The sequence below is a fragment of the Cynocephalus volans genome, chromosome 13 (genome assembly GCF_027409185.1).
Source record: "Cynocephalus volans isolate mCynVol1 chromosome 13, mCynVol1.pri, whole genome shotgun sequence".
Lineage (NCBI taxonomy): Eukaryota > Metazoa > Chordata > Mammalia > Dermoptera > Cynocephalidae > Cynocephalus > Cynocephalus volans.
In genome coordinates, this window is record NC_084472.1 from 91,102,334 (window position 1) to 91,118,947 (window position 16,614).

The 16,614-nt window shown below is 35.3% G+C and overlaps 1 pseudogene; it reads left to right on the forward strand.

Moving 5' to 3' along the window:
* The first annotated feature begins 1,271 nt into the window (after nt 1–1,271).
* LOC134361722 (coagulation factor XI-like) lies at nt 1,272–16,266 on the forward strand (annotated as a pseudogene).
* Nucleotides 16,267–16,614: the final 348 nt, after the last annotated feature.

The window sequence follows — 16,614 nt, forward strand, 5'->3', positions numbered from 1 at the left end:
ACTCATGTGAGTTTGCCTGAGCACTAAGGCACACAGGTAAATTCAAGTTCTCTAGCTGTCTCTGTGTGTGTCACTTGTTTGAATATGCAGTAAAAGAAAAAATAAAGAAACTTGGTGAATTTAATGTATTGAAAAAGCAAGCAACTCTCCCAGGGTACCTTTCTGATATGCAGAGATTTTAAAAACTTTCACAGGTAATGCTGTATAAAGAGACAATGTTACAGAGCATTGGAAACCAGTAAAAGTAAATACTAAAGTTAAGTGAATATTACCTACACAAGTTCATTTTGAGGAGGATGAAGACCATTTTGGAAGAAGAAAAGCACTCTTATTAAGAATTGCAGCAAATAAGCAAACGATATTTTCAGGTATCGTCTCAAAAATTATTATTTAACCTTTCTCTCAAGCAGTTATGCCTTGAAATGCCTTTTTCTACCATGGTGGTTTTAAAAAATTTCACAATAGAGAATAATTGATTTTTAAAATGTGTCTGTTGTAACATTTTAGAGATTTTTAGCTAATGTTCATTACCAGTTTGAGAGGAGATGCAGAATGAAAGAAGAGGAGTAGTTTCTACTCAAAAACTAGTATTCACAAGGGCTTTTCAAAAAGCTTGTCGAAAAATATAATTAAAAGATAACATGAATCTTTCCAGGAACTCTTTGAAGTACCCTTGTGCAAATGAAAAAAACATTCAAGAGCAATATTAAAAAATCAGAAGGTTTGTAATTTGTCTCACTGATGAGTCAGTTTTTCATAGAGCATTTTGATCAATGCTGAATAAGCACGTTATAGGTGAGCAAGACAATCTATTCATATCCATGCAGCACATATTTTTTACATAGAAAATTTTATAAGTAAAAGTCATTCAGAACTCTTTGATAGATAGAGAGAAAGACCTTACAGATGGAAAGAAAAGAAATAACTTAGAAGAGAAAACACAGATGGGAAATCGCAGTGGCGAGAGTGGTCAGAGAAGGAGTTGATTAATAGTGAGCTGGGGGTGGGAAGAGGGAGGAAATAGAAAGAACCCTTTCCCTGTCAGTTCTGGCTTCTGCAGGCTATGAAAGTGCTGAACACCACACACACACACAGCCACACTGGGGAATGTTCTAGAATTCTGAAAAGATAAAGTTCAACATTATGAAAGGAACCCTGCGAATGCTATTGATTTAACTCTCTCTCTCCCTATTTCTTGTAAATCTTGGTGTTAGTAAACTATACATTTACATTTTAGGTTCTAAAAACATGCTCATTTTTCTCTTTGTAGGATGATTTTATTATATCAAATGATATGTTTCATTTTATTTGCCTCAGTTTCTGCTGGTTAAGTAGAGCTTTGTCTTAAGTATGTATGGAAAGTGCTTGGTTTTCTGACCTGTAGATTGGAAAACAAGGCGGCACAAGCCCAGAGAGGGAAATCACTCTAGAGTCCCCACACACGTGGGAGAGTCCCATGCCATCTACTCCAGGGAAAAAAAATAGTTTTATTTATTTTCCACTTAAGGCTCCAAGGGTTTTAAGCAAGGAAGGAAATTGGGGTAAAGAAATAATAGTAGGAATATATATGTATATCGATACTTGCATCTATATCTATATCTATATCTATATCTGTATAACACTTTTAAATAATATTTAAAAGCAATATTAAAGAGCAGAAGTCTTGGTTTATCTCAGTGATTAGTCAATTTTCCATAAGGCAGTCAATTCAATATAACACACATGCACATACACAATGGCAATTTTGGACTGAAAAATGTGCACATATTCATACATGTTTATACATTTCAATAACTTAACTACTGCTGTTAATTCTTCACCCTACATCATATCTACTAAATTTGTTTATAAATTATTTAACCAATATTCACTAGGCTATATTCGTGACACTGCAACAAAGATGGGGCAGTATAAGTATTTTTTTAGTTCCTACGTTTATTCTTTATTTAAAATAAAAACTTAAGCATTCCTTTAAAAGAAAACTTACGCATAATAGACTTAATTTCTGATTCTGTTGCTAGTACTTTAAACACAGTAAATGTTTTTTTCTGGCATATGTAAAAAATGGCAAATCTAGATAAAAAGAATTAAAATAAAATAAATTCCACCTAATGTATTTAACTATGCAGTTTTAATTTCATTTTTCTTTGTGACAAAGTTGTTATTCAGGTTATTATACTCCTTCCTTGTCATTATTTTGAAATTGCATTATTATTTTATTAGTAAACATATCAGAGCTAACTCAATTGACATATTTTAAACACTGGACCAAACAACTGCATATATACATATATACGTTCTTTACACATAAATATGGAACATTTACAAAAATTGACAAGGTTATAAAACAATTCTCAAAAAATTTTAAAGGGTTGAAATTACACAGAGTATGTTGTCCAGTCACAGTGCTATTAAGCTAACAAATAACAAAAATACAACTGGAAAATTCCCCCAGTGTTTGAAAATTAAGTATACTCTTTTTAATAAACATGGGTCAAAGAAGAGATCACAATGGAAATTAGAAAATATATTGAGCTGATTGATAAGAATATGGCACAGCAAAATTTTAGGATATAGCTAAATTAGTCCTGAGATCACATGCACAGACTTATATGTATACATTAGAATAGGGAAAAGTTAAAATTTAATAAGAATCCAGCTCAGGAAAGTAGAAAGAGAACAGCAAATTAAATGCAAAGAAACTAGAAGGCGGGGGGGGGGAGGGGAACAGAGAAAATAGCAGAAATGAAGTAAAAAACAAACATACTTGAGGGCACTTCAAAAACTTCATGGAAAGATTTATATCATCTTTTAATCCTATTTTTCCACAAACTCTCTGATGTGCCCTTATATTAGAGAAGGTCAACAGAGGCACACTCTACAGCCCATTTTGTAAGGTCAGTATAGTCTTGATACCAAAACCTGGCATGAACATTATTTTTAAAAAAAGGCACAAGCCTTTTTTTCCCTCATAAACATACATGCAAATAATCATAAACAAAATATGACCAAACTTAACTCAGAAGTATATCTAAAAAAAAGGGATGAGATAGTGACATAGTGACACTGTGACAAAGATGGGGTAGTTCCAGGAATGAAAAGTTAGTTTAACATGGAAAAATCAATAGATTCACTACTTCTGGGTCTATACCCAAAAGAAGTGAAAGCAGGGTCTTGAAGAGATTTGCACACCTGTGTTCATGGCACCATTATTCAAAATAGCCCAAAAGTAGAAGCAGTCCATGTGTCCATCAACAGAAGAACAGATAAACAAAATGTGGTACATACGTACAGTGGAATATTATACAGCCTTGAAAAGTAAGGAAATTCTGACACACGCTCCAACATGGGTAAGTCTTGAAGACATTATGTCAAGTGAAATAAACCAGCCACAAAAGGATAAATACTTCCTGATTCCATTTACATAAGGTACTTGGAGCAGTCAATCTCATAGAGACAGAAAGAGGAATAGAGGTTACCAAGAACTGGGGGGTAGGGGGAAATGGAGAGTTAGTGTTTAATGAGTACAGACTTGCAGCTGGGGAAGACGGGAAAGTTCTGGAGAGTGATGGTGGTGATGGTTGCTTAACAATGTAAATGTACTTAATGCCACAAAACCATTTAAAAATGGTTAAAATGGTACATATTATGTTATGCATATGTCACCACAATAAAAAATTAAATTTAAATAATTTTAAAAACCAACGCATGCAGAAAAATATTTGATAAAATTCCATTCATAATAAAAACTCTTAGCAAACTCAAAATAAAAGGGGATTTTCCTCATCCGTTAAAGGATATTTAAAACAAACCAAGCCAAATGTCTTCAAGAAACTTAATACTTAATAGTGAAATATTGAAAATGTTCCCAAGGGATTAAGAAGAAGACAAGAATACCCACCATTACATTCATTAAACATTGTACTGGAGATCCTAGTCAGTGCAATAAGGAAAGAAAAAGAAATAGAAGGTAAAGATTTAAAAAATAAATAAACTAATTTTTCATAGATGATATGATTGTATACCTAAAAGAAAATCCAAAATAACCAACATGTAAATTATCTGAGTAAATTAAATTAGCAAGAAGTCTAGATACAAAGTCAAAATATAAAAATAAGCACTTGGCAATTCACACACACAAAACAAATTAACTGGCTCTTACTGCCACTAGAAGCTGTATTTGCATTTTGAAAATCAATCTGCTTTGTGAAATTAAATGATCCAATTAGTATGGGATATATGAATCTACTAAGAAAATTAGCAAATATATTAAATATATAAAACATATTTAATTTATCAAATAACTAAAATTTTTCTTAAAAGTAATATTTTAGTGTCAAATGATAGCTTTCCACCAAAAGGTGGGATTTGCATGGTCACTGGGAATATTTTGAAGTGAGAATAGACTCTCATTACTAGGCGGATTGCTATACAGTTTGGTTGGGAGCAACACAAAACTTGAGGAGAGGAGACAAATCCCAAGTCATTCTTCGGCTAGTTGCTGATTACGGAGAAAATCATGCTATATGAAGAGGCTGTATGTGGAGAACTTAGCAGGCATATATTTTGAGGAGAGTCTATAGCGGGGGTGATCAGCCCTCTTTTCTCCCATGGATCCCTTTGGTTGATTAGTGAACATTATTGGCCTCTTTTCTAAGAATAGCTTTTCTAAATGCATGAAGTAAAAAAATATTAAAAAATGGGCAAAAGAGCTAAATAGGCATTTCTCTAAGGAAGATATCCAAATGGCCAACAGACATATGAAAAAATGCTCAACATCACTCAGCATCCGGGAAATGCAAATCAAAACCACATTGAGATACCATCTAACTCCAGTTAGGATGGCTAAAATCCAAAAGACTGTGAACGATAAATGCTGGCGAGGCTGCGGAGAAAAAGGAACTCTCATACATTGTTGGTGGGACTGCAAAATGGTGCAGCCTCTATGGAAAATGGTATGGAGGTTCCTCAAACAATTGCAGATAGATCTACCATACGACCCAGCTATCCCACTGTTGGGAATATACCCAGAGGAATGGAAATCATCAAGTCGAAGGTATACCTGTTTCCCAATGTTTATCGCAGCACTCTTTACAATAGCCAAGAGTTGGAACCAGCCCAAATGTCCATCATCAGATGAGTGGATACGGAAAATGTGGTACATCTACACAATGGAATACTACTCAGCTATAAAAACGAATGAAATACTGCCATTTGCAACAACATGGATGGACCTTGAGAGAATTATATTAAGTGAAACAAGCCAGGCACAGAAAGAGAAATACCACATGTTTTCACTTATTAGTGGGAGCTAAAAATTAATATATAAATTCACACACACACACACACACACACACACACACACACACACACACAAACCGGGGGGGGGGGGGAGAAGATATAACAACCACAATTATTTGAAGTTGATACGACAAGCAAACAGAAAGGACATTGTTGGGGGGGAGGGGGGGAGGGAGAAGGGAGGGAGGTTTTGGTGATGGGGAGCAATAATTAGCCACAATGTATATCAACAAAATAAAATTAAAAAAGAAATATATATATATATAAGATTACCAAATAAATAAATTCTTTTTAACATTTACTTGCACATTTTTTGTGGGATACAGATGTGGTTCTTATTAAGACATTATGTGACAAGATTTCGTGGTAGGTCTAAAGCTGCACTGTAGTAATTCCCACCAAACTAGTAGTAAGTGATAATGGTACTTTGACATATCTGCAAGTGTGGTAATCGGTGATTACTATTATGACAAAGTCACAGACACTATGAATACTGATGTGGTTTGTCGCGTTCATTAATAATAGAAAGATATGCAACATTTCAGTTGGTGGTTAGTGAAAATACAGATGTAATTTATCCTATTCTAATTCATGGACTACCTAAATCTTGTAAGCCTCTTGTGATAGTTTTGACTGCTTTGTATCTACCTTCTTTCCTACATATTTACTGGCATGATGTTTGTTACAACAATACATATTAGAATTATATTTTATCACACCTAAAGTATTTTTATTTTTGTTCTCTCTCTATTTTTTAATATTAAGAAGACCAAGCGGTATATAGCAGTACCTCTCAATGAGAAAATGCCAAGATTAAAAACCACAACTTTTGACTCAGTGACTAAGGAACAAATGATCTAAAAAAAAGCCATACACGATCTAGAATATTAAATATCTCTTTCTAGAAACAAAAGAAATTTTAAATCTTATGAAACTTGGCTTTAAAAAAACACAACTTATTTGTGATTTCAGCTAAAGGGGATTCAGTAATTTTTCTGAGAGTCTAAAGTTCCTGTTGGTACATTAGCCCATCTTAAATGGTGAGGCAATGTAATGCGTTATCACTTCCAGGGCCACCGACACTACTGAAAAGTGATTGCTCTGGAGCCTTTGTTTCATACAAGCCCAGGGTTGGATAAAGAGAAGCAGTGGGGAAAAGGAGAAGCAGAAGGCCAATTTGAGACTCAGATGGGATCCTAAAGAGCATCTTTTGCTAGTAAAGTTCCGAGAAATAATTCTATTACCCACAAAGCACTCCAGGTCTCCAAGACAATCACTCACAAGCACAATTCCATTTAGGCAAATGTGCTAAGCTATTTCGTGATTTTCTTTTCCATCGGTGGCTGTTCATGCAAGAAACTAAAATGAAAGTGTTAATTGCCTTAATTTCCAAGTTCAGGCATGTTGCCTGATAAGTACACCTATGTGCTTTGCCTTTGTGAGATTATTGCTTAATTAGATATGTGCCTGCTAACATCAAAAAATAATACATGCCATGTACTGCATCACAGAATTTGTGACTAAGCTGCTCAAAGATGCCTACTTTCAAGGAGGAGATATTACTACTATTTTTACACCAAAAGCCAACTCCTGCCAAGTAGTCTGCACCTACCACCCAAGATGATTGCTCTTCACTTTTATGGCTGGATTATCATCTGGAGATCCTCGTGAATGGTAAATGTGTATGTTCCTACACAGAGGAAATGGACTTTACAGGATGATTAATAAGTTGCATCCACCAAATTTTATAAAATTTGATGTTAACAACTAAAAAATAAATTGTCCTTCAATTGAAATATTAAATATTACAAAAAAAGATGTGCCTCACAGTATAGACTTTCCAGTCTCTCTTTATGCTTCTTAATCATTTTGGTTTTTGCTTTTCTATTGATTAATGATAATTGATATGATTTAAACTGGAACTTCCCCCAACTATTTTATTAGGAAAAAATTAAACATTTGTAAAGATGATACGAAACAATAGTACAATGATCACCTGCCACCACCAAGACTCTGCCATTTTTTCTTAACCTACCTATACATGACTATATGTTTAACCGTTTTAAGTAACTTTAAAATATCATGATATTGCACCCCTAAATAATTCAGCATGCGTTAACCTACACAAAAGAAATAAAAAATTTAATAAGAATTCCTTTATGTCATCTTGATTGTTTCCCAAATGTAATTTATAGCTGTCAGCCTTAATTTTATCCAGATTCACAAATTGCATTTGCTGGTTTTGTCTCTATAGCTATATTTTAAAAATTTTAGAACATTCCACCCATCATTTTTGTTCCATGTTGAACTTGAAAATTCAGTAATAAAGCCTTTCTGCAGAATTCAGTTTTTAACATCTTTGTGGATTACTGCTGTGCTCATAGATATTTACATAGCACTCTGAAATTATATTTATACAAAAAGCCCATGGAGAGATTTATATTATCTTTTCATTCTATTCTTCCAGGAACTTTTAAAATTTTACTATTCTAGAATCTAGAACAGGTATTACCAAATGTTTCTTAATAAGGCAGAGATAAATATTTTTGGATTTTGGGGTCCAAAGACAAAATCGAGGATATTATATAAGTGCCATTATATAATATGTCACCATTTAAAATAAATATAACCATTTGAAAATATAAAAACCATTCTTAGCTCATGGGCTGTATTAAAACAGGCAGATTTGGGGCTACATTGAACCAGCAGGCCATAGTTCACCCAGTCTTGTTTGTTTCCTGCTGGGAAGGAGTATTACACATGGTCTCTTAAATGTAGGGATGCTGGAATGACAAACTCACAATCCTGCTAAGAAAATATTTGTTTTGGCAAGAGATAAAGCAGTTTGTTTCCTTCTCTTTGGCTTTCTGTGTGCTGACTTTGAAGACCCGTTATTTTAAACATAAATTTCCACCCAGTGATGTTATTGTTTTTAAAATAGGTTTACTTGTGTCCTGAAAGACAGTGTTAGAGAAATGCTGCTAAGGGTGAATATGGCAAGAGCAATTTCTGGGTATTCTTTCAAGCAATGCCCACACCAAATAAATGGTAAGATGTCTTGGGAGAATTAATAAGTACTAGTTATTGTGCTGTATACAGAAAGTTGCACCAGATATGGTTTCATGGCTATAAAACAAAACAGTGCTATGTGGAAATAAACTCTTCCAGTGAAGTTCTTTTGGTGTAGAGCAAAAATTAATATATATACATACCTGCCCCCCATTAACATAACTATAGTTTATTAAAATTTCTTTACCTCCTAGAGTGACATATCTTACTACCTCAGTTTTCACCATTCATTTATTTTCTTTTCCTTCCCAACATAAAATTTTACATGAAAGTCTTTATTAAACATCCTAATTCCAACCAAAGGGAGCAAATATAAAGGTTGAAGTGACACTTGTCTTAATAGTGAAATAGATACTTGAATACATTAATTAGTGAATTAATTAATCAGTGGAGTTATGATGAGAGAGGCTAGGCCAGAAAATCAAAATGCAAGGTTACAGCGCTAGAATTGTTGAAATGTAAGAAGGACATTGGTATTCTTTTACTGCTACCTATTCCTGAGAATAGCAATTAAGCAGATTAAAATAAAAACAAAGGACTTCTAAGGAAAAGTGGGAGAAAAAGTTAAAAGAGTAAGTGAGAAGAGACAGTTGCTAAGGTAGAAATACTTCTTATTTCTGGGAGGTAGCCATATCGTTCCACGTTTATTTTCAGCTTGCAACAAAGGTGTTTATATGGACCTAGACATGACAGGGACGAGCTATAATGGCTCTGTTAACAAGAATGCTCAAATGACATCCACTGTCACTTTTTTACATATGCCACAAGAAGGTTTCCCATCGTAGAGCATCAGTGTTGAGCCCAAGCACATTAGAGTATCTTAATGGAAAACACAATGGTGATTCACTAATTTTTTTTCATCAACTTGATGCCAAATCTTATTTTTAACCACTAAAAGTCATTTCTATGACAGTACTATAGTTTTCATTATGAAAAGTACATTTAAAGCCCGATTTGGATGCATGAATTCATGGTAAGGAATCTGCCTTTTAATGACACTGTTATAAAAAATTTATATATGCTTAACCCATACCTTAGCTAATTTCTAAAATGCTTCCTTTTTAAAGTGGCAATTTTGAAACAGCTATAATCGGCCTGATTGGCAGTACCCTTTCCAGCCTAAAAGGTGTTACAGCCTAACTCTATAGAATCAAAAATAAAAACTTACTCATCTATCTGTTTACATAACAGTTCCTTACCTGAGACAAAATAACAGAAGCCCATGTGTAAAGTTGTATTCTGCTTTTTCCTGGATTTTGAAATATTTCAGGGATAAATCTATCATGTAAGAATATAAAAATGATCTGATCTCTAATAACTAACCCTATGTTATCCTTTTTACAAATTTATTAAGAAAATATATTATAAATTTTTATATTTATAAATATTTGAGATGGTCTAGATTTGCATAATAAATTATACTTATCTGAAATCCAATGACAAAAGCAAAATAAGTTCAAATCACTAACATTTGGATCTTAATACTCTGCTCTCCACAGTCACAAAAAACAGATAAGTAAAAAGCAAATGAAGAATGAAAGATTTAGTTCAAAAGCAACAAAAATAAAAAACCACAACCCCCCAAATTAGTAATTGGTCTTCTATGGCTGGCTTTAACTCAGCTCAGATGACATCTCTGAGACTTAACACAATGTGAACAGCAAGCCAGAAAACTGGGAGTTCCTAGGCGTTATAAAAAAAGTTAGTGTTGAAACTGAGAAGGGCTTGAGAAGTCATCAATTCATACTCTCCTACTCTTCACGTCCTCGCCCCTCTGAAGCTGTCGTTTTACTGATGAAGAAATCAAGGTAAAATTCACAAGACCACCAGGGGCTGGGACTCCAGTCCAGCTGTTCAGCCCTCAGAGGAGAGCTTTTCAGAGTAACTCCTTGGCTATAACACCCAAGTCATCTCCCTAAATGGGAATTTCTTACCATCTTATGTTTTTTCCTACTTGCAATTGGAAAAATAAAACACTTTTTCACTTTCTTTTCCTTTGGTAACATTTGTCTGTTGAAGCACTCCCTAACAGAGACACTGGCCAGAATAATGAAGCTCAGTAAAGTGGTGTCTGAATTGTCATTGAAATCCTGTGCACTTTCTAATCTGGGTAACTATCGCTTTCTTAATGAGGTAGTTTAGCCATTAAATGTGTATGTTGCTGATAATATATATAATAGATCTAACTTAGGATATCAATTTATGTTTACAGATAAAATGGGGCCAATATCTTTTATCTTCTTCATGTGATAGATTTCATTATGCCCTATGTAGTTTAGACCTTATATTTAAATCTCAAGTTTAAAATTATCACTTCGCTTTTTCTAAATTAAAAAAAAAAAATTTAAAGATCTTGGGATAAACTTACATTTTTTAATATGGAATTTACAAATACAGCGACTGGAATTTTCATGGTTCTTCTGGTGAACTGATTTCCTGTCACGGTTTCTTCTGTCACACAGCTTGTATTAGGGACATTTTCCTAATACAGTGCAGTGTTGTGGCCCCAGATGCTTTTGTCTGTCCCCGTGTTTGTACTTACCATCCCGATTGTTTGTTTTTCACCTTCTTCTCTCAAGAATGGCCAGAAAAACCTCAAAGGTAAGGAGTTACAATTAAGAGTAATTTGTTTTTGTTTTTGTGTTTGTTTTGGCAGCTGGCCAGTACAGGGATCTGAACCCTTGACCTTGGTGTTACTATCCCACACTCTAACCAACTCAGCTAACCAGCCAACCCAAGAGTAATTTGTTATCTTTTAAGAACAGCTGATCAAAATCTATCATTAAAAATTCTGAGTGAATAAAACTTTAATCTAAATGTCTGTATAGATAAAAGTTGCAAAGAACTCCTAGATCCTTTCTCTTTCTATTCCCCACCTACTGAACACAAATCCAGCATTACCCAGGACTCTCGTTTTTCTTTAGCTTAGGGAGGTCTCTGCCTTCAGCAAAGGGAGAGTTGATATAGAATATTTCCATCATTGCAGAAAGTTCCATTGGAAAGCTCTGCTCTAGACTGATTTTATGCTACTTAGTAAAAGGCAGTCCCTTCTGGGAAGATACTGGCAGGGTCTGGAGTGAGTGATAGATTTTCCTTACCCCCTTATAAACCTGGAGCAACCCTGAATAGGAGATTTCTTCTACGTAGCATGAAAATTCTTGAGTCTTTGAGATAGTCTTGGGAGGGTTGAAAGGAAGGAAATAAAGAAGGAAGATACTAGGAACGCTGACAATAGAGCAAGCTCTGAACATTTTTTACAGAGCCAGGTGGCTTAGTTTTGAAAATGTTTACAACTCATGAGTCACAGAATGTGACTCGTGATTCACGAAGGGTAGTTCCCAAACAGGACAAGTTTCGCTATTAAATGCCAACATGTGATGACTTTACCTTCCACGTGTCCTGTAAAAACTGTTGTTTTTTTGCATAAAAAATGTTTTACCAATTTCTCCTCTTTACCTCTTTGCTGATGAGGGACAAATCTGTGATGTCATTCCTATTCATTCAATCAGAGCACTGTGCTTTACAATGGCCCTGAGAACGGTCTGACTGCTCTTCTCTTTTCATAGACAAACACTTTACAATATAAAAAATCCAATACAAACAGGACTTCGTTTTACCTTTTGTGCTTTTCTCCAAGGGTACAAAACCCTGCCACTCAAAGATAAAGACAGATTTGGGTCACCACACCATCTTTTCTTCCACATGTGGGAAACACGAGTCTTTCTCTCTTTAGTCTGATTGTGTCTCCCTTAGTTTCTGCACATCACGGGATCACCTGAGCCACCATTTTCCCAGGATCTTCGACATGACGATTCTTGTCCTGCTGGTGCCTTTGTGCCTGAGAGAATGACAAGCCTCTCGGAACATTTTATTTGGAAAATAAACGTTATACCCTTCTAAATTTTACAGAAATTTACTTCAGTTAAAAGAAGTGCTATAGGATGGAATTATAATAAATGTATTTTTTGGAATGTTGAGAAATAACTTTAAAAGAATCAATTCTGTGATAGAGCATAAAGATATAAAAGTGAATTTGTGTACCTGTCACCTTAGTCTAAATTGTGCCATGCTAATTAATGACCTCCAAACCGTGCCCCCCCAAAGGTGTTTTTCTTTTATATGTTTTATATGCTGTATTTATATTTCCCCTTTTTTTGTTAGAAATCTTTGTCTCCTTAAGACCTCTGAAAGTAGATGACCAAGTACACACATTATAAAGAACAAAGCTCTTCCTGGTTTTGGTCTACAAAACTGCAGGCACAGCATCCCAGGTGAGCGACTAAAGTACTTTCTTCTGATTGAGATCAACACGTCTTGAGGAGGTCGATGAATGCTAACTAAGGTTGTGTTTCTCACATCTGACGTGTAATTTACTACCTAGTGTTCTGTCATTCTTCATTGTACCATGACACTGATTTCTCAGGAGATGAACTGGATGTTGTTGATGTGCAAGGTCATGAAGCCTGCCTGGAAATCTGCACCAATGCCATCTGCTGCCAATTTTTCACCTATTCCCCATCTCAGGAATCGTGCCACGAAGGGTAGTAAGACACACTGCAGGTTACGTAGATTCCCTTTTCCCTTCTCTTTGTGAGGTGCATTATGTTCATGCCATTTCGTTTCCAACTGTAGGAGCAAATGTTACTTAAAACTTTCTTCAAATGGGTCTCCAACTCAAATACTTCATGGGAGAGCTGGCATCTCTGGGTATACATGAAGCTTAGGTAAAATGGATAATGGTATGATGTCACTTGAGAAACTATATCTGAAGGAGTTATTCTATGTGAATATATCATAACTGAGGGAGCTGATAGCCACAGAGGGGAGAAAATCAGTAAAACAGTGAATTTAGCAATTTTCTGTTTTTTTCATTCCTATCAGCCAAGCTGGTCATATTTTAAAGGTAAATATTAGATCCTGACTAAACTCTACATTGCCAAGTATTAATGGAATGTGTGTTGCAATTTGGCACATTTATACAAGTGGCATTTCATGGTGAGACCCAGGCAAAGCCAACAAACTTAGGTCTGATTCTTACTATCAAGGTCAATGTTCTTTCTTATTATTCTTGATAGTTGAAATATCATCCAGTACCTTAGTTAATCAAATTACTCATTTTCTTCCCTCTTGATCTTTAAATGAAATATAAATAACCATAATATATTTTAAAAATCACATACCTATTTGAGAAATACCAGAGTAGCTCTTTTTCAGGGCCATGATTCTTTCACATTCCCTGCAAGGGTTTTGCAGACCTTCGAATATTGGCAAAAGTTACAGTAAAACCTTGTTAATTTGTAACAAGTGTGGTAAGGTGAAAATAAAAAGATTGTCTAGATTATGCAAGATCTATAATAACAAAAATTATAATAAACATCAGATCAGCAGTCTTTCCATCCTAGCGGCCTGTTTCTGAGCATAGTAGCAAGGGATGGTTTGTAGGCAAGTAGGATTTTTCTAAGGAACAGAATCACAACAGGAAAGAACAGACTGTGAACACTTCTCCCTAAATTACCATCATAACCTATTAGGGCTTTACGATTTACATAAAGCTTCATGTTTTGGGACTGTTTGTTGCTTAATGTTCAGTATTATAATGCGCTGTAAGGTGCAACTGATATTTAATGAATAAAATGAAAACAACAATCATGCTTTGTAATAGTTTTCAAAGTATAAAAATATTTTGTGTCAGATGATTTGCAGTACTGAGAAGGTGAATCAGTCCTTAATTTTCTGAGAACTTTGTTTTATAGAACATACAGATGGCATATCACATTCAAAGGTTATAGAATACAACCTATAGAGGTACAGATTGTAGCTACAGGAGAAAATATAAGACAAAGGAAAAAAACTTATGTCTTTTTAGTGCACCTTCTTGAAGTAAGTGAATTAAATAGCTGGGTTTTACTGCACTATGTTAGATGTAATAACACCCTAATATGAGAGGGAAAATCTAACGGAGATGTTTATCGTGTTCTGTACTGCAACTGGTCTACAACATAACTTTCTGAAGACAGACAGCAATGCTGTTAAAAGAAACATTTTTAACACAAAATGTGACGCTAAATGCAGATATTTTCAGCATTTTGTTCAAACTGAGAAACAAAATAGAGCGAACATCAAGATCGATGACCTGTACCTAGTAAGGTCTTTACTGAGTTATTCATAACAGGCCTTAGTTACTGCTTCCCCATTAATATTTCTAAGCCTTACCTTTAGGCCACTTCCCCATTTGCAAACTATAAAGGCTTCCCAGAAATTTCAGAATATAGTTAAAATCTTAATTCCAGAACTAATCTCCACCCTATTCACTCTTAAATGAGGAAACTATGTTCAGGCAAACACATCATGGTTGTTCCTACCTTAGCTTGCTGTTAGCTCTTATTTCCTTCAACAATCCCTTTTCTTGTTCTCTCCTTCTATTTTCAAGTCTGCCCCAGAATTATACACTCATTTTCCTACTGAGGAAAGAAAGGCCTAGACAGGTTGTTCTATGCCTGCAAAACTAGCACATGGACCATCTAGGACTTGACTTTTGACTAAGTGACTCTTCTGCTACCTTTACACTCCTCCATTAGGTAAGGATGTAAAACTTCTCTGATCCTCTGAGCCTTGCTATTATTTTTTTAAAGCAGAATGTAAAGTTGAATTTAAGCTGTTCTTAAAAAGTAGAAAAACCTGGGAAGGAATTTGACAGTAAAAAAAAAATTAAACAACAACAACAAAAAAAAAAACAGACAAGAAACCAGAATGCTAATTTATTCACAATCTGAACTACACTTTTGACGTAGATCTGGATGGTATTAATGCCAGGTGTCACTGGTTGTGCTGTGGTAACCTTCTACACTTAACATATTCTGCAGGAATGAACCTGGGGAGTGGAATACAGTGATTCTATGGTATGATTTTGATTTTAAATGTATGTATATTGTTATTCCTCTAACAAAACAAAAAAATTTTTTTTTCAGATGAAATACAAAATACCCTCCAAAAAGCCAAGATAACTTCGGGGACAAATGAAGAATACCAGAGAAGATACAGAGGGCATACAACAACCAATAAGATGATCTGTGTGGGCTACAAAGAAGGAGGGAAGGAATTATGAGGAAACAGAGTGTTCTCAACCACTTAAACATACTCAAAGTAGAATGTTGAATGCATTTTAAAATGCAGTCTTCTGCCAATGAGCAGAAAACACAGGTATTTGTTTTCCTTATACTGAAATCTAAAAGGGACTGCTTGCTTTGATTCAGTCGATCAGGTTCTTTGAAAAGTATTAAAGGGCAGGGACAGAAGTTTAAGTGAAATCACCCTGAGCAAAATGTATTTAAGATGGGAAGTGTCTGAACTGATCTGTGCACCTTTTCTTTTCTCCTCTGTGTTATAGGGAGTTTCAGGGGTGGGGGGCCTGTCCTGTACCCATGACAAGATCTGGCATTTGGTGGGCATCACAAGCTGGGGCGAAGGCTGTGCTCACAGGGAAAGGCCAGGCATTTATACCAATGTGGTCGAGTACATGGACTGGATTTTGGAGAAAACTCAGGCAGTGAGAGTTCCCAGGTGCAATCTAACTCCCTGAAGAGCAAAGCAGATTACTCCCTAGAAGAGGGTTTTGATTTCACTGAAAAAAGACACTGTACTGTCATGTTTCCTCCACAGTAACAAACTGGAGGGGCTTGATGTTTGTAAGAGAATACCAAACGAAAGCAGTCATTCTCAAAACTCCCATTCTGTGATAACTGTAGGTTGTTTTCAGTATCCAGTCCCTTGCTTTTTGATCACACTTCTACTGAGCCAAAGAAATGCTGTAAGGCGGTATTTTTGAAGATCGATATCAAGGCAGATACAGCAGAAGAGAATCAAGAAGTGGCACCAAGAGATCAGCAGGACTGCTAAAAGAAGCCACCATAAAAAGATTCGTTCAACAGAAAATGGGAACTAGAAGAAAGGGAACAAAGACAGTCATCATCCATTTGCAGGAATCACTGATCTCCTGTGTGCACTCGTCTCTTTCCGAAAGAAAGGATGTGACCAAATTCAGTGGCAGGTTTTCAGAGCAGTCAGGAAATCTTGTCATGTCAATGTTTAAGATTTTTTTTTTCATATCAGTTTGGGTAGACACGAGCTCAGAGTGAGTGTGAATGAATGCTCAGAAATCCTGGATGAGAGAGGATAATGAGCAGCAAGTCACCTGGAAGGGGTACCTTAGGGGACAAATCCAAAGATATACTTGCCCAGAAAACT